The following is a 19,870-nucleotide window of genomic DNA, read 5'->3' as shown; positions in this document are numbered from 1 at the left end:
TGAGGTTATGCTCAGGGGTTTCTCTGTCCCTTCTTACCTCATCTCTTCCAGCCCCTATTCCCTGATGACATGCCAAAATCTGACCCTTTTGCTCCTCTATTAAGGCCTTACTTGTCTCAATGATTTGCTCCTGCATGGCTATCTGTTTGTGGAGCCTGTCATTCTTTTCACCGAGAGCCTCATTGTCTCTCTGTGCTTCCTGACTGAATTGGAAATACTGGGCTAATTCTTGCTGCAGGAGACTCACCTCTTGAGTTTGGTCATTATTGGTCTGTGTGAACTTTGCCAGAGCATCCTCCACCCGTCTGGTGTGCTCTAGTAGCTTTTGATAATCAGTTTTGATTTCGCTAAACTACTGAAGGGCCAGCTTTCTTTTCCCCAACTTAGTTCTTAATTGGCTGACTTCCTGGCCTAAGGCGTCCCTCTCCTGAGTTAGAGTGCCCTTCTGTGCAGCCAGGACGTCCCTCTGTTTTTTAAATGCACTAGATTTCTGGCACTCCTCATCAAATTCCTCTTGAGAGTGGATGTCTTTAATAATTTATTATTTTCCTCTTTCAAGGATTCTAGGCGGTTTTGTAGGGTGACTGCCTGCTCTGCACAGGCTCTGTTAAAGGTTAATTGCTGCACCAGCTTTTGTTTACTCTGTTGTAAAGAGTCAAACCTTTCCTGACACTCTTTTTGCAATCTCTATACTTGAGTATTTTGTTCTGCATTCTCTTGCTGTAAGAGTGCCAGATTTTCTTGGAGTTTGGTGATATACTGCCTAGCCTCTGTTTCAGATTCTTGGCTATCCTGGAGCCTTTGCTCTGCTGAGTCCATATTAGTCTGGATTTTATGCAGTTCTTTCCCTTGCCTCTTTGTCAAATCTATATTGTCTGCATGCTTTTCCTGTACAATTCCTATGTGGAGGTACAGGTAGGCCACTATTTTGGCAATTTTACACTGCTCATCTTTTATTTTTGGGGCCATGTACAGCTCTCTAAGCGCTTGATGCAATGGACTCTTGTCCTGCCAGGTATCAAGGTCGATTTCAGTGACTTGTTGTTTTGTTCCCTACAGCCATACCTGTTCGTCCTGTTCTGGCCATTCGCCCCTGACAAACAATTTGTGCCGGGGGTGTTCCCTAGCAATATTAATTTCCACTGGGGTAGCCATTTCAGAAGCATTAATGTTCTTCTACTTATCTCAGGGTTAATTTACTTTTGCAAACAGGCCCAATTCTTTTGAGTATTTCTTTTGAGGGGTGCTTCTACAGTGTAGCATAGTACGCCAATCCAACAAGGTGTATGTACCCTGCCGGCTAGTATTATGTGCTAGACTGTCACGAGTGGTAGATCAATTTCATGATCCCGGACACAAGCCCTCAAGCTGTAAAGGGATTTCAATCAGGAACACACCCAAGTCTCACCCAGCATGTAGTGCGCAACTGAAACCATTATTTATTTTGTATCTATAAATTCAATATTCTGAATGATATATCACTCATATCACACCGTTCTGATAACCCCCGGTCACGCTTAACCAGGAATCAGGTGAGTTAAAGGTAAAAATGTATTTATTTATTTAAAATTTAAATCACAAAATATTTTAATAGATAACAACAATCGCCAATGTACTGGGAATCAGGTAATGAACACAAAAAGAATGCAGCACAGAAAATAATACTTTTAGGTTGGTTTGGAACAGATAGCGCTATGGTGAGAGGTTCCCCCTGCAACACCCCTCAACCCACCAATGGATAATTAAAATAGATGAGAGGGGAGAGCAGCTGCTCAGGGAAAAAACAAATCAAACAGAATATCACTCCCAGCTTCCCCCTTTAAACATAAGAGATTTGATTTTTCAGCTGTAAGTATGGCTTTGAAATAGGCTGAGCAAAAACACTAATGGGGTAATTCATAGAATTTAGCGCACAAGTGGCGCACGCGGCTGGCACACAGTGTGCGCGTGCAAATCTCTGCGCAAGCTGCGTGGGCTAAAATCCATTTCCACTCACAGCGTATTCATGGATTTCAGCTACCAAAACCAGCCGTGGAGCACAGTGGCGCAGCGACCCTGCAGCAGCGCCAGTTATGCCCCCAAGAACGCCCCTCGCGCAGGGAAAAGCCATCAAAATCCCCAATCCAGCGCAAAGGGCTGCGCTAACCCTGTACCAGCATTGCAAGCGGGGAACGTGTATTACTGGGGTTCGCGGGAAGTTCCACACGCGATTGGCCCTGTGCGAGCGGGGTACGTGTATTACTGGGGTGCGCGGGAAGTTTCACACGCGATTTCAGCAGGGTACGTGTATTTCAGGGGTGCGCGGGAAGTTTCACACGCGATTTCAGCAGGGTACGTGTATTACTGGGGATCGTGGGAAGTTTCACACGCGATTGGCCCTGTGCGAGTGGGGTACATGTATTACTGGGGTGCGCGGGAAGTTTCACATGCGATTTCAGCAGGGTACGTGTATTTCAGGGGTGCGCGGGAAGTTTCACATGCGATTCCAGCAGGGTACGTGTATTACTGGGGATCGCGGGAAGTTTCACACGCGATTGGCACTGTGCAAGCGGGGTACGTGTATTACTGGGGTGCGCGGGAAGTTTCACACGCGATTTCAGCAGGGTACGTGTATTTCAGGGGTGCGTGGGAAGTTTCACATGTGATTCCAGCAGGGTATGTGTATTACTGGGGATTGCGGGAAGTTTCACATGTGATTGGCCCTGTGCGAGCGGGGTACGTGTATTACTGGGGTGCGCAGGAAGTTTCACACGCAATTTCAGCAGGGTACGTGTATTTCAGGGGTGCGCGGGAAGTTTCACACGCAATTTTAGCAGGGTACGTGTATTACTGGGGATCGCAGGAAGTTTCACATGCGATTGGCCCTGTGCGAGCGGGGTACGTGTATTACTGGGGTGCGCGGGAAGTTTCACATGCGATTTCAGCAGGGTACGTGTATTACTGGTGATCGCGGGAAGTTTCACACACGATTGGCCCTGTGCGAGTGGGGTAAGTGTATTTCTGGGGTGCGCGGGAAGTTTCACATGCGATTTCAGCAGGGTACGTGTATTACTGGGGATCGCGGGAAGTTTCATACGCGATTGGCCCTGTGCGAGCGGGGTACGTGTATTACTGGGGTGCGTGGGAAGTTTCACATGCATTTCAGCAGGGTACGTGTATTACTGGGGTTCGCGGGCAGTTTCACACGCGATTGGCCCTGTGTGAGCGGGGTACGTGTATTACTGGGGTGCGCAGGAAGTTTCACACACGATTTCAGCAGGGTACATGTATTACTGGGGTTCACGGGAGGTTTCACACGCGATATCAGCAGGGTACGTGTATTTCAGGGGTGTGCGGTAAGTTTCACACGCGATTTCAGCAGGGTACGTGTATTTCGGGGGTGCCGGGGAGTCCTATATGTGATTTGGCAGTGTGGGTCATCCCAGGTGTTCCCTGTACACCCTCCATAGCCCCTGCAGGCAGCCCACACCACAGGGGACTACCCTGCACCCCTGGTCATGTCCCCTTGCACCCCCACCCCCCAGCAGTGCGGGGCACCTGTCAGCAGGCCCCCACTCATGTCCCACTCATGACCCCCCGCACCCCCGCCCCCCAGCAGTGCGGGGCACCTGCCCACAGGCCCCCACTCATGTCCCCCTCGTGTCCCCCTGCACCCCCACCCCCCAGCAGTGCGGGGCACCTGCCCGCAGGTCCCCACTCATGTCCCACTCATGTCCCCCTGCACCCCCACCCCCCAGCAGTGCGGGGCACCTGCCCGCAGGCCCCCACTCATGTCCCCCTCATGGCCCCCTGCACCCCACCCCCCAGCAGTGCGGGGCACCTGCCAGCAGGCCCCCACTCATGTCCCACACATGTCCCCCTGCACCCCCACCCCCCAGCAGTGCGGGGCACCTGCCCGAAGGCCCCCACTCATGTCCCACTCATGTCCCCCTGCACCCCCACCCCCCAGCAGTGCGGGGCACCTGCCCGTAGGCCCCCACTCATGTCCCCCTCATGGCCCCCTGCACCCCCACCCCCCAGCAGTGCGGGGCACCTGCCAGCAGGCCCCCACTCATGTCCCACACATGTCCCCCTGCACCCCCACCCCCCAGCAGTGCGGGGCACCTGCCCGCAGGCCCCCACTCATGCCCCCCTCATGTCCCCCTGCACCTCCATCCCCCAGCAGTGCGGGGCACCTGCCCGCAGGCCCCCACTCATGTCCCCCTCATGTCCCTCTGCACCCCCACCCCCAGCAGTGCGGAGCACCTGCCCGCAGTCCCCCACTCATGTCCCGCTCATGTCCCCCTGCACCCCCAGCAGTGCGGGGCACCTGCCCGCAGGCCCCCACTCATGTCCCACTCATGTTCCCCTGCACCCCTACCCCCCAGCAGTGCGGGGCACCTGCCAGCAGGCCCCCACTCATGTCCCACTCATGTCCCCCTGCACCCCCACCCCCCAGCAGTGCGGGGCACCTGCCCGCAGGCCCCCACTCATGTCCCACTCATGTCCCCCTGCACCCCCACCCCCCAGCAGTGCGGGGCACCTGCCAGCAGGCCCCCACTCATGTCCCACTCATGTCCCCCTGCACCCCCACTCCCCAGCAGTACAGGGCACCTGCCAGCAGGCCCCCACTCATGTCCCACTCATGTCCCCCTGCACCCCCACCCCCCAGCAGTGCGGGGCACCTGCCCGCAGGCCCCGACACATGTCCCCCAGCCAACATGTCTTCACAATCTCTATCCCTGGCCCTTATGGGCAGCCTCCACATGCCAAACACCCACCCAAGTATTGCATCCACCCACTTAGAAATGCCAATTACATGATACAACCCCAATAGCAAGTATGTAAATGAACACATGTCCCTCACATACACACAATGGGTGTAAGTGAATGTCAAAACCCATATCATGGCATGCATGAAACCAATGAGATGATACTACACATTGAAGTTTGATGAAAAAAATGTATTAAAAGCAACATAAATGGAATTAAAAATAAACAAACGACAATGGGAATTAAAAACAAAAAGCAGCATGTCCGTAAAATAATGAAAAACAACAAATCATAATCCAAAGGAAAGGTGTCCAAAGTCACAGTTCAAAAAAGTAAATCCAAGGGAAAAACAAAACGGAAAACCATTGCTCCATCGGTAAATCCAAAAAAAAAGTATAATCCAACAGTCAACTATATACAGATAAACAATCCAGGGTCCATGATCCCAACTGAAGAAATGAAACCTATCTAAAAATACTACCTAATAAAAAAACTATATACAAAAATGTGGTCCATTGTCCAAAAGGTCCAAAATAAATAAAAAAGCAAAGGAAACCTAACACTAACTACATAACTATTTACAAGGGCAGCGGGCTAGTCCGACGGCTCACTGGTTGATGTAATGGTCCAGGGCATCATCGAACTCCTGTTCAATGGCTTGGAGGCGGGCATGTTCCATGGCCCCGAGGTCTCGCAGGGATAATGCAGTGTCCAGCTCCAACTCCCTGCGAATACCCTCGAGGCACTCAGCCCGCCTCAGCGCCCTCGGCATGGAGTTCTCCGCCCTGACCATTGTGAGCCGTTCCTCCTCTGCCCACCACCGCACCGCACCTATCTGTTGGCCGAACCGCTCCCACACGGAAGACACTCCCATTCCAGGGTTCTCCTGCCCTCCGGCCGATGCCTACCCCCCTGATGTTGATGCCCCCGAGCCATGATGCCTCCCGCGTCGAGCCTGCCGCTGCCTCCGATGCAGCTGCCTGTGCCAGCACGACGGCATCCAGGCTGATGGAATCCACCGACGCCGTCGTGCACGTGCCGTGCCCGATGATGCCGTCACATCCTCCATCTGCTGGGGTCCAGTTGCTGGTGTGTCCACCCCTGCTGGACCTCCGACTCCTGACTGTGGCAGGGATGGGATCCCCACCGAGTTGGCTGCATTGGTCGGGGCAGGTCCACAGGGGGCCCTGGTGGCATCTGGGCCGGAAGACGGCATGAAAACGACTGGCGCATAGCCTCCACAGAGGAGGAGAGGGTCGCCAGAGTGGCTGACACATGTACGAAACCCCCGACCACGGCCGCTCTCAACTGGGCCACGTTGGCATGGTGCTCTTCGTGATGACGTGCGTGCTCCCCCCGGGAAGCACGCACATCATCACAAATGACACCCGTGCGCAACGCAACACCAATCAGGACCTTCTCCATACGGCCAGAGGTCCCCTCGTCCGCAGGTGGAGGGGAGTCAGATGACATGGACATCCCCCCTACCTGCGGACGGGCCTGGGATGGGGCATCCCTGCTGGTGCATGGCGGTGCAGTCACAGTGTCAGGGACAGTGACATGCACAGGCCCCTCCATGGCGACCTGAGCTGCCTCCTGCCCCTGCCCCTGGACTGCACCACTTGCACCAGCAGGGATGCCTCCACCAGGCCCCATGTGCGGCTCAGTAGCGGCCTCCTAATGCATCATGGGTCATGCCTATCACATGCACACACTTCACCGTAGTCTCATCCATCTGGACTCATATACCCCAGACACAGTGGATGCAAGGATAACTAGGCTGCATCAGTGATTCTGAACATTGTCACAGACATGTGTCATGCATCCATGGCATTCACAAGTCACAGACACGCAGGGCAGACACACAGACATGGACACCATACATGTACATGGCATCAGCACCCATCCCTCACCCCCACCCATGTCCAGGAACAGAGACTGGCATGCTCTCATGTGTCCATTCCGCATAGGGCTCCCCATGTTGCATTTAAACACATACACCAACCGTGTGCTTCACACATTACTGGTCTCACATGCATGACCATGATGTCCCTGCACACACACATGCGTACATGGCCTATGTCACACATACAGGCAAGTATCAGACAACCAGCACACTGCAACATGCCCTTCTCACACAGCAATGCTTGGCCACTTACCGCTCGACTCCAGATGGGTCTGCCTCTCAAGGATCTGGGCATGGAGTGCTGGGCGTACGCATTCCAGGACCCTCATCTGGATGGTACTCATGCTGCCCCGGCCCCCCTCCACGAGGCGCCGGGCCTTTATGAGGGTCCTGGACCTCAAGTCCTCCCAGCGCTTCTTGACTTGCTTGATGTTGCGGGTTGCCACCCCCTCCGTGTTGATGGCAACCACAAAGTCGTCCCAGATGCTGTCCCGTCCTTCCTTGTCAGCGCGTGATGATCCGAAGAGGGCATCATAATGCCCCAGGACAAGCTCCACCAGGACACCAACTTCCTTCTGATTGAAGCTGGTGGCCCTCTGCCCCTCTGGCTGGGGGTCGCCAGTGGTCTCAGATGGTGTTTGCCCCGACATGGCGACCCCCGAGGCAGGCGTGGGTGGGCAACTGGGTCCTGGGGCTCGGCTGTGGAGCGATGGTATCCCAGTTGGGAGTCTTCTGTTCCAGCAGGGGTGGGCGCCGCAACTGGACCCCTGCAGATGGCTGATGTGCAGGCACCAAATGGCAGGGCACGAGGGCAGCAGGCAGCAGCAGATGGCAGGTGGGAGCGTGCTCGGGGCTCTGGGGGGCAGTGATTCGGCCTTTTGGGCAGGAGCGTGGTCTTCCGTGTGTTTTCGCGTGGCCAGCTTGATATGGAGTGATTTGGCACGTGAACAAATTGCACGTCAGCGTGTAATTCGAGGAAAGGCCCTTAGCGCGTAAGCGCGTCTGCACGCATACGCAATTTCATTGGACCAAAGGCCCTTCAAGCCTAAGCGCCTTCCGTGACGTGACGCGCACGGGCGTGCACGGGCGTTTCAGCGCGCGTGAAAAACTGCACGTCCGCGTGGGAATGCATGTAATCCAAGGAAAGGGCCCATGCGCGTAAGTGACGTGACGCGCGCGTGCGTTTTCCTCAGCATGGGTTAAAGGTGAGCGGGGGCAGTAGTTCGCTGTACGTGCCTTTCGTGAAGACCGACGTGTGTTGCTGCTTCCTGTTGTTTCGCACGCCATCACAACTTCACAGCTATCAAGGACGTATCTCTTCTTTTGGCGGGGGTATTGGCTACGCGTGTTTTTCTGCCTCGCGCTAGTCAGACGGTGAGTCGCACACGCTATTTTTCCCACTGCGGGTGCCCCTGTGTATCGCACCCATTTTCGAGGTCATAGTAGCCTGCGTGTCCCACGCGTACGCGTTATTCGTGTTACTGGGTGCCACCGCGTACTGCGGGAGGTTGATGCCACTCACGTAGGCTGCAGGGTTGCGTGCATGGTTTTACTGCAGTTTTGGGGTGCCTGAGCATTGCGTGACCTGCCACTACATCACTGGGGTCACATACAGCCTTGCAGCTGCAGGGGGGCTGTTAACATCTTGCTTCCCACACCCTTCACCCCAATTGCCCAGGTCAATTGTGGTGTACACCTCCCATTGGCACTACTCCATCTGTGCCGGCAATACTACATCTGTGCCATGGTTGGGAGGCCACCAAAGGTGAGGGGCGCCTCAGCTGGGCGTACTCCTCGTGGCGGGCGTGGTCAGGGACGTGGCCGTGGTGACCAGGGAGTAGGGGCACTCCAGGGTGTCCAGGGCGGCCACAGAGGGGGAAGAGGCAGGGGTGCGCCACTTGAGCACAATGTTATGCCATGTGTTGGTGCAGTCATGCCACCACCACCTGTGGTTCCGGGGGATGCAGCTTCTGCATCTGGCACTGGCACCCGTGTGACCCGGCAGTCCGTTCCATCGACTGCCACGGGCCCAAAGGGTAGTGGTAGCTGCAGGTGCAGCTGTGGGCACTGCCATCCAGGCTCAGGTTCTGCCAGCGCAGGCTGCGTTGGCACTTGAGGAGCCCTTGGTATATTTCCAACAGGCCAGGAGGGAAACCATAGGGGCACGCAGGGCTGCTCTGACCAAGACACATGTCCCTGGGGCAGTTATGTCATCTGCTGCCCTGAACAGCCGGGTGTTGGCAAGTGCAGGGGCAGATGCACCCAACAACACCCCGGTTTCTGAGTCTGCCAACCAGGACCATTGCGGTCAATGACCCTGCCACAGAAGATGTCGCTGCGCAGGGTCCATTAGAGGGCACCCAGATGCCACTGACACAAGTCAGGCCTTTGGTCGTCCCTCCACCTGCCACTCCATTGGCTCAATCCACCGAACCCACTGGCCATACTGGTCAGGGCGGCATTAGCCAGCCAGGGTCTGCGCCACAGTCCAAGAGGAGGAAGGTTGCACCTGCAGCACAGGCTGGGACCCCACACACAGCCACGACCTCCTGCACGTCAAGGAAGAAGCCTTTCTGCAAGCAGGAACTGGACTTCCTCGTGGACTACGTGCGGGGCCACAGCCGTGCCATGGTAGTGGGTGCCAATAGTCAGACTACTGCTGCCCACCGTGACACCCACTGTAAGCATGTTGCGGAACATGTCAGTTCATTCGGCCATGAGGTGCGCACAGCGCAAGAGTGCAAAAAGCGTTGGAATGACCTCAAACGCAGCGCTAAGGCTAAGCGTGCCTCAAATTACAACTTGACTCTGGTGACTGGCGGTGGGCCTGCACCAGAGGAGGAAGAGCTCACTCCGCATGAGTCACTCGTTGTGGAGTTCATACCATCTGAATCGGTCGAAGGAGTGGGAGAGATGCTGGACTTTGATGCCCAGTCCAGTGAGTGTTGATGCGTGTTTGTTGAGGACGTGTGCGTTTTACTTGTGGGATGTGTTGTGCATGATTGCCACTACATGTGACGTGTACATGGTTCTGATGTGTAAGTAATGCAATGCTTCCGTGATGCATGTCTGCTCTGCTGGATGGTGGACATGTGGAGCAGACGGGGACTGTCCGCATCACCACTATTGCACCCTACTCACATGCTGGTTACCAGTATACCCCTCCGGTCCAAGTTCCAGCTCACTGGCCCTTCTGCATGTGGCATGGGGTGACCTTCCTCTCAGCCCAGGCACAATGTCATAGCATAACTGACGTTCATGTGTCCTCTGCCTGCATGTGGGTACTCCATGTAGGCATGCTCCCTTGCCCCTCCTCCGCCACTCTGCACCCCAGTTCCACCTTTGCACTGGTCTGCTTCAATCTTGCCATTGTGTACTTTCCTGTTCATGCATCCTGTGTACATGCTAACTTCCAGCGTACAATCTGCCAGACATATGCTGTGTGGTACAGCCTTAGTACTTGATCAGGGTATCTCACTTGTACTGTGCAGAGGTCAGATGCCCCGCAGGGACATGAGTGCCCATTCATGCTCCATGTGCATTGCACGCATGCCCCTATGTGTCCTTGACTGGATGATCACTGTAATACAAGTCCTGGGTGACATACATTGCATGGCATCTCATCAGCCTTCCCATGTCAACTGTGGCTCAGTACTGCGTTGCACACATGTTTAGGGTCTGACAATCTTTGTGGGTCACAGGTCTCAGCCTGTTTAATGGCCAATGACTCTGTCCGACTGTTGTAGTGTCATCTTCACACGTGGGCGGCCTACAGAGTTTTCATCATGTGTCCTGCTTACTGTCCCATCATCATTTGCAGTGTTGTCACTTGAATCACATTAAGCTGTTGATGCCAGTCAATACTGCCTGTCAATACACAGATCTATGGTCAGCCATTTGATACCATGCTAGGCATCCCTGCTTTTGTACTTGGGTGGAGGGGTGCTTTGCTTGTAGATATGCTACCCGTTGAATGCACAGTGCACGTGATGCCTGAATTTGACCTTGCACTGCCTTCACATTTCCTGACACACACCCTGGAGTCCTTGTACATGTAGGTAGTGAGTGACATATACATTTGCTGCACTGCATAGACCCACTTCTATGCAAACTGCCACCTTTCAACAGGTCTGATCACAGAAGCAATTCAAAGTTGACCCAGCATGCATGCCAGGTTCTATTTTGTGTGTCACATGTCTGCCTGATGTGTTTGTTGTCGGTGTGTGTGTGTGTTGTGTGCTTTTAACATGTGTAGTGACCTTTTTTCTCTCTATTTTTCAGGTGATGACACAATGGAGGCGGAGGATGGTGTTGTCATGCCAGACACAGTGTTGTTACCACTACATCAACCCGGTGTCCGGACATTTCATCGACAACAATTGGTCGACAGGACATTTGGTCGACGTAATTTCGTCGAAAACCAAATGGTAGATTTTTTTTAAAATTTATATTTTTATTTTTAAGGTTGTAGTTTAGGGAAAAAAAGGTTTTTTTAGAAAAAAAAAGCCCCCCCCCAAAAAAATGGGTAAAATAAAAAAATAAAAAAAATTCGACCATTTGGTTTTCGACGAAATTGGTTCGACCATTTGTCCAGTCGACCAATTTTTTTCGATGAAATGTCTGATAACCCATCAACCCGGCACAAGTGGGGGTCGTGGGGTGGTAGGCCACGAAAACCCCAAAGTGCTACAGTCCATCTTGTCTCTGGCTGCCTATGAGTCCAGCCCTGATGCCGACTCTGACGTCCATGTCAAGTTGGATGAGCATCAAGTCCATGTGTCAGGGGTGAGTGATTCTGATGTGGACACTCCTCTGTCCACGACACCTGCACTGAGGGATCAGACAGTTTTGGTTCCTCCGCCCGTGGTGGATCGGGACGCAGGGTCACCCTCCACACCAGTCACTGATGTGCATGGGACATCATGTCTATGGGGGCATGTAGTCGTGCAGCCGCGGGCGGTGCCAACACAGCGAGGACACCCAGTCCTTGGGTCCCGCAGGGGTCAAGCCCAGCAACGCGGTCGCTGCGCGCAACCGCAGTATACTGAGTGGGAGCAAGACATGACTGCCAATTTAGAACGGCAGGGGGCAGCAATGGAGAACATTGCTGAGATCATGGAGCGTGTGGCCCGATCTGTGCTCCCCCCTGCTAGGCAGGTGCTTCTCCAGCAGCAGGCGGCACGGTCCACGGCCCGCTCGCTCAGGCTGGGCATGGCGGCCTCAGACAGGGCACGCCAGGCTTAAATGTCGTCTCTGCGTAAAGCAATTGCTGATCACGCAGAGGCGCACATGGATGCCCTGAGGGAGGAGTATGCTTCCCTCAAATCCACTCTGGGTGTCCTTATGATGTCCCAGAGGCAGCGGGCAGAGGAGAGGTTTGCACAGCTTGAGCGTACCATCTCGGCAGAGCTACAGGCTTGCCGGGAGGTGCAGCGGTTGTCCAGCCAGGCCTTGCAGGAGGAACTCCGTGTTACACGTGCTACCTTGCAAGAGGAAGCACGTGTATCACGTGAGGTTCTGCATGCAGACCTACGTCACATCGCCACACAGAACCAGGCTCACCCGTCCGGCAGACTTGCTGCCGTCGAGGGGCAAGCTGCGGCTAGGCGTGGCCAGGCTACTGTGCCACGTCCTCCTTTCCAGGATGAGCCAGACTCGGATGACCATCTATCTCCCACATAGGTCAGGCTGTGCAGGTGTTGAGCCCATGGAGGTTTTTTATTTGGCTCAGCATCATCGCATGTGGGTGTTGAGCAGCACCCTGTACCTCCCCCCTCCTGGGTGCCTCCCCTCCCCCCCGGGTCGTATGTGGCCATTTTTGATTTTTCTTTTAGTTTAGTTAGTTAAAAATTGCTTGTCTATTGTGCTTTCATGTGACGGTGCAGTGCTTTGTGGCTTTTGAAAGCATCCACTGTCTGTTCCAGCTAGGCTCTTCAGGCTTGTCTTGTGTATGTGTTTGCTGCTTGGGGTCCTTGACTCACATATGCCACTCCTGCCTCCCTTATCCATGGGCTCGCAAGGATGGTTCGGTGTAACAGCCTATTACACAAGGGCTTTGGACTGTCATATCTGCGGCATGTTTGGTGCTGTGTAACTTATGTTAACACCCCTAGTGGGGATGATTGCAGTGTTATTGACCACTGTTCTGCTTTTGCTAGATGGGGTGTTTCATGATTAATGTGTACATTCATTGCTATGCATTGTGTAGTATGTTTCTTATCTTTACGGTACACGTGCTTGTTGCAATTCATGCCGTAGATAGTGTGTTCCACACTTTGGATGTGAAAGACGGACTGATGGTGTGATTTCTGATGATTTCTGATGTACGTCTCTGACATGGTCCAGTAATGAGATGCCTGAAGAGACACACACAGATGACTTTAAAGCATTAATCATGTGTTTCATGCCCTTTCTGCAGGGGGATGAGCCTCCAGACCACCTTTGCCAGCAGACATGGCCCATTGGACATCTGGATTCTGGACATGTTTGTTGGTGCCCACATGCACATGTGTGCGCAAGCAGTGGCACAGGGATTGCAGACATACATCCTAGAACTGCTGACGTGTTCCAAGGAACTCCAGGCAAGGTGAGCAGCACAGGGGGGCCACAACACAGCAAAGCTTCCACCAGGCCAGTTGCACATGCAGGTTTAGTAGCAGCACTGAGGGTGAGCTTGGACGAATATTTGTGTTGAAGCACACAATACAGCTCAGATGTGTTGGTGGACTGATGGCTGTTGATTGTGGAAAGGAGCAGCTCACAGGGACATACAGCACGGGACAGACTCGGGTGCAGTGCATTTCATTTCAATGTACATTTTGAAACATGCACTGCCTACTTTGTTTCGGTCATGGTGGAACACAACTTGTTCTGAAGTCATACCTTGCTATATGCGTCTGTCTGCTTACCCAGGGAACATTGCATGTTGTGTGAATTGTGACACATTGGTGTTCCATTTGCCATGCACCCACCGGCGGCTGACTTACTGCATTGACTGTGTATGACCCATCACAGGGGTAATGTTACATATGGGTACGAAGCATCTACACCAGATTGTCTGTTTGTAGAGTAGTTTGTTGCTATGGGGCATATTTGGTGGTGTGTTTTTGTGTTATGGGCACGCACAGATTATTAACTGTGGCTCTCTTTGCAGCATTGAAGTGCTCCTGTAACCGGACCTGAGAGTGCGCAGGCAGGAGGCCAGCACTCAAAACCAGAGCTAAGTGTCTTGTTGTTTTTCTTTCAAACTGCTCTGCATAGGCTTGCTGGGGGGTGCACTAATGCATGGATGAATGTGTAATTCAATTTGGTATGTTTTTTTTCACTAATCACCCCGAGTCCTATCCAATTCGAAACCCTGTACCCTCTACCCAGTGTTCCTGCTTCCCGTACCTATCCAACCAACGTTCCCTAACCCTCTTTCCCCGCTGGGGTTGCGGATGCCTGTGTAAGCCCCAAGCTTGCAGGCGCCGAAACCCTAGAGGGGTTGGTTGGTTCGTGCCACTCCTAAGCCTGGACTCCAGAAGGCCCTGACAATGATGTACAAGTTTTTTAGGATTGTGTATGTGTTCATGCAGGTAGTACATTTTTGTGCATTCCCTACTTTCACGTGTCATTCCTCCTCCCCTCTCCTGCCACTCATTCCAGTTATACAGTGTGCCAACGCCTGTCCCGACTGCATATCCCTGACCCTCCTTCCCCACCAGGGTCTCAGAGGCCTGTGTGAGTTTGACCTTGCAGGCACCCGGGCCACGGTGGGGGTGGTTGGTTCGTGCCACTCCTGCGCCTGTACACGGGAGCTGTGACAGTACACATCCGTTCGTGGTGCATCATTCTATGTTATGTACCACACATGGTTCACATCCTGTTGTGACATTGTTTTACTGTGCTACCTTGGTTGTTACATCATTGTGGTAGTACTTGGCCTTTGTGAGGTACTGCTACTTCAAGTCATCTAGTGGAGGCTGTTCTGGTTCGTTTTTCTGCCTTGGATTTTGTGTTTTTGCAATTCAAGGTGGACTCTGAGGGTGCAGGCCACTTTTTACACACAAGGTGGGAGATGGTGATGAAGGGGAAGGGTGATCCTGTGGCCAGGTGAAATTGAGGGTTGAAGGCTCTATGACCCAGGTGCAGTTGTTCAGTGGGTCATGGTGATTTGTGAGGGAGGGGGGGTGTTTTGTTGTTGATAGTTGCCTTACCCTGCAGTGTGATGGGAACCCTGACATTGTAATTGTGGTATCCTATGTACATGATGTGTTCTGCTGATCAATGCCTGTTCATGTCTTGTGTTTACCTTTCAGGTGTGAGGGGATAGTTGTGGTTTGACATGCTGGGGTGTACACATGGTGAATGTTCACATGTGATGTGTATAGGACACTGATGGTCACTTGATTGCACATGCATATGTTGGGTGCATGTCGTTACTGACCCACAAACTCGCACTATGATGCACTACATGTACAACCACCCTTGGATATCCACGTGTACACTCTGTTTGCCTTCTGGTGCCCACTGTGTCCCTGCAGCACATGTTCTGTGACCAATTATGGATCCTGTACATGCCTAATTTGCTTTTTGATGTGGTTTGTCGCTTAGATGTGATGCTCAGGGTATGCATCACACACAATAGCTGTTCACTGTGCTGTGCGCTGAGCAGTGTGTTGCAGGAGTTGGACACAGCACACAGAAGCTGCAGTGTTGATTTTGCAATGCACAAAGTGCATGTAGACAGGCATTCATTGTTATGTTACGGCTACAACTTTTGTAATGCATTTGGGAATGACTTATTTTGGGTGGGAGGTTGTTGGTCAGTCATTTCATCTGATTCCATGTCAGGCATCATTGTCTGATGCCAATGTACATTTTTAACATGGCAATGTGTACCTTATTGGTACTGTGTTGGTGTATGGCTATTGCTTGCCATGTTATGTTGTGGTTTGGGAGGGTTTGAGTGACATAACAGTGATGGTCATGGCCTGTTTCGCAGGTGTGTGTGATTCACACCTTGCATGTCAGAGTCAGCCGCTTCTCGAAGCAACGAGCTGGGGGTAGATCTCTCTCCGCGGCAGGGGCCTCCCTCTGGAATAGCCTTCCTGCCTCCCTGGAACTTGAGGAGAACCATCTCTGGTTCCGGAAGCACCTCAAAACCTTCCTCTTTGCTTCTGCTTTCTCTCTCCCTCTCCCTTGCTAAATTCTTCACTGAAACTGCACTGAATCTGCAACTGGGCCACTCTCACCAACCTCAGTCCCTGGCCCAGCCACTCTCCACTTGCACTGCCTCCCTGGCAACCCCTGAACTGCGGGACTGTCTCTCTATCCCTACAGCGCCCCCCTTCCCAGCACTTGTCTGCACTTATCTTTGCACTTGCCACCAGCTGGCCTATTTATTTGTTTTTTATTCTATTTACCCTGTACTGCACTCCCCCCTCCCCTTCCCCTTGCACTTTTCCCTTCCCCCTACCCCTGCCCTTGCGCAATCTAAATGACACCTGGCCTAGTAGGATCGTTGTCTGTCTTCCCTTGTTCCCCCTCCCTGCCTCGTTGCACCTTGAAACACTTGTGTATAGGCACGTTACAAATGCACTATCATATCATATCATATGTCATATGTGTGCCTTTTGGTCACACAGGATAGCTTGTGTTTAAGTAGCTAGGGATGCAGACAATGTGGCACTTCCAAGGCAACAATCTCAGGGTGGTAAGGTTGTGACAGTTGACTGTCTCTTTGTCATCATCAATTGTCACCTAGTATGTGCCAGGCCTGTGTGCACTCCGCAGGGGTGGGAGTTTAGGTGAACAATGTGTCCACAAGCTGGGTCCAGGCTTCCTCGCCACGTGCCCTGTCCCCTCCCATGGGTAGCGCCTGTGCCTGTGGTTGGGGATGTGGGGGCACCACCATGTCCACCGGTACGCCCTGCCGTGTTGCAACATTGTGCAGGACACATGCTGCCACAATGATCCTGCACACTACAGGAGGTGCATAGAGTAGCTACCCGCCAGAGCGGTCAAGGGAGCGGAAACGTGACTTGAGCACTCCGAATGTGCGCTCCACTATGGCCCGGGTTGCAATATGGGCGGCGTTGTATCTTACCTGGGGTGGTGTGGTGGGGTTCCGGATTGGCGTCATCATGTGGTTGCTCAGAGGGTAGGCACTATCCCCTGGGGAGGTGTAAATGGTTGTGATTATTGGGGTTTGTGTATTTGTGTGTGTGTGTGTGTGACATGCATGCATGTGCAAGGGCATTTGTACTCACCTAGGAGCCATGTGTCGCCATGCTGCCCAGCTTCCAGGGCCCGGCTCAGGGCGGACATTCTGTATATGAAAATGTCATGGGTGGAGCCAGGGTAGTTTGCATAGAAAGAGGTGATGATTCCATTTGCATCGCATACCACCTGTACTTTGATGGAATGCCAGTGCTTGCGGTTTTGGTAGATGTGGTCAGTGGCCCTAGGTGGACGTAGGGCCACATGGGTGCAATCTATGGCACCGAGCACTTTGAGAAAGTGTGCCACCCTGTAAAAATCCAGGACAACGGCCTGCCTTTCTGCTGGTGTTCTGGGCATGTATATGTGCCTGCGGACTGAGGGGCGCGTTGTCATGATTGCCAAGACCTGGTGTATGCAGCGTGACTGCGTGGTCTGTGAGACCCCCCCCCCACTATGGCAGTAGTCCGCTGAAATGACCCAGTGGCCAAGAAATGCAGGACATTGAGCACCTTCTCCAAGGGGCTCAATGCTTGGGAGCAAAGGGTGGGGGATGTAAGGTCATCTTCCCACTCCCTGCCAGGTCTAGGATGATATGGGGTGGAAACCTATACCTGCCGTAGTCCTGGTCGTCAGGCATCCCAAAAAGGCTTGTCCGTGGTGTAAAAATGCATGCCCTGGCTATTCTCCTCCTCCTGCGGTGTCCCACGATCAGTGCTGCGACAAATGGGGCATTCATCGTAGCTGTATATACGTGTTTGTTGTTTGCGCGCACTTTTATACTGTGCGCGGGGATGCTTCCGCCTGCCTTCGTGTGGCGGACGCGTTGACGCCTGTGTGCGTCTTTTGCCGTGCGCGGGTTTCCCGTATTCGAATCCTTGAATACGGGCTGTTCGCGTGCGTGTGGGCGTTCCTTGTAGTTCCCTGCAGTACTTCCCCAGTTACGCCTTCTTTTTCACGCGTTATTCCCCATTCCGCATGTTACGCCCACTGTTCCGCCCACTTTTGTTGTGTGTGCCGCGCTATGTGCGCTTTTGCTGTGCGCGTAGCACACAGCCGTTTGGTGGAGTGTGTGCCCGCGTGCGCCATGCAAGGATTTGGCGCACAGACAGTGGGAAACACGCGCAGCATCTTCCTTGAATCGCACGCGTGCTCGTGCACTGGGTTTCTCACGCTTGCGCCACCTTGCGCCTGCTTGCGCTGGGATTTTCGGCACACATTTGTTCCATGAATCGACCCCTATATGTGGTCAAAAATGCTTAAATTATTAGAAAATTCTACGGGAGCCGCTTTGAACAGATGTAAGCAATTACAAGCAATGATTTAATCAAAAGAAAACATTTGAAATCTCAAAGGCAGGGTCGGAAATAATTTAAAGGATATTCACACGTGTAAAACTTTTTCTAAATGGAAAATCACGGCAAACTTTTACTTATGTGATTTTTGATATAACAGGTCAATCGCAATGCTGTTCTGGGTTGTGGAGGTAGCTGAGGATCGTAGGTATCAGTATGAAGTGAAATTTTGTTTCTATCATATAAACTGAGGGAGTTATAGAAGTTTTAGTGAGAGGTGTTTTTTAGGAAATAAAGACACAAGCTTTGGACAAGAACTTCAGTTTGAAATCAGAAAATATGTGTTATGCTCTTACTCAAGACTAGAGCGTGCAGGCTAGACAACCAAGTAGGGACACAGTAAGCTCTGAGACTGACTCATGACTTCAGTAATAGATCCCCAGCGCCTTCCCCGGCGGAACCAGTCCACACACTAAAACTGGGATTTCTGGATGAGAGTTACACAACTAAAAATGACTAAGAAAATGATGCTTTGGCAAATAGACAGAATAAGATAGCACTAAGATTTTGCTACTGTTACTGGTTATGCAATTAAGGATAGTTCAGAGATTTAGGGTGGGACAAGATAATGCAAGGTATACAACAGTTCTCTAGTGTCCTATTAATACTCACAATCCACTGGGATTTAAGATTTTAGGCCCGTCAAGATTCTGGTCAATGGGTCGGGTCTATCAAGGAAGGACAGCACATCAGGCACGGGACTGAATCAGCTAGGCCGGTCACCGGAACTGCACAGGATCTGCCCTTCTTGTTTCTGGATATTTCAGATCAGCGGGATTGCAAGTTTATCAGGCAAGCCAGATAGTTTCAGGATGCTTCCCCACACCACAGCGCTTCACTGGGTTGTAAGGATATGTTGAGGATTGTGGCCTAGCTAAAAATGGTTCAGCTACTGCTTGGCCTGGTCCTTGGCATCTGGATCTGGAAGGATGTTAAAGGCAGGATGTTGAATGTTGGAAAAAAGTGCTTCACCGGAATCAGAAGCAAGAGCGTCTATGTGTTGTCAGCTGTCTCTTTTTATCCTTTCAAATGACATCAAAAAATGGGTGTATGGGCCGGCTTAACTAAACCCGCCTCTGTGAACTAGGATTGGATCAGAGCCTCATCTCCGCCTTGCATTTGGGTGATTGGCTCAAACACAGATAATGTCAAATTTATGGTTTGATTTTTACAATCCTTAGAAACCTCCCCTAGCCACTAGTATCAAAATCAAATTTTGTCCTAAATACATATGTACACATGTGTAACCTCTATGAAAATCACATACAAGGATTACATATATTATGGAGTACTTGTTCCTCAAAATCTCACAGCTGTGAGACCTTCTTTCGCTTTTGCCATAAACACATTTTCCAATTTTTCTCAAAATTTCCACAGATATGCCTGTTTAGGCTCGGAATGTGTTTGCAAAGTTTAACAATTCTAGCATAAACACAGTTCACATAAAACCACACATATTGCCATTCCTGTTCCGAATATGTTACACAATTCCACAACATCTTCAAATGTAAAACCAAAAATTAGAGTAACAAATCTGTCCGTTTTATATTTTTCACCATTTCTGATAGCAAGTTATAAGTCTTTAAATAAATGTTCATTATACATTCTTAGCAGCAAATGGTCATCCTTTTGTCTGTCTCTGGAGCAAGGAGTA

This window comes from Ambystoma mexicanum, chromosome 8 (assembly GCF_040938575.1).
Source record: "Ambystoma mexicanum isolate Mex_15411 chromosome 8, UKY_AmexF1_1, whole genome shotgun sequence".
NCBI lineage: Eukaryota > Metazoa > Chordata > Amphibia > Caudata > Ambystomatidae > Ambystoma > Ambystoma mexicanum.
The sequence above is the reverse complement of the archived record's forward strand: the minus strand, read 5'-3'. Positions refer to the sequence as shown.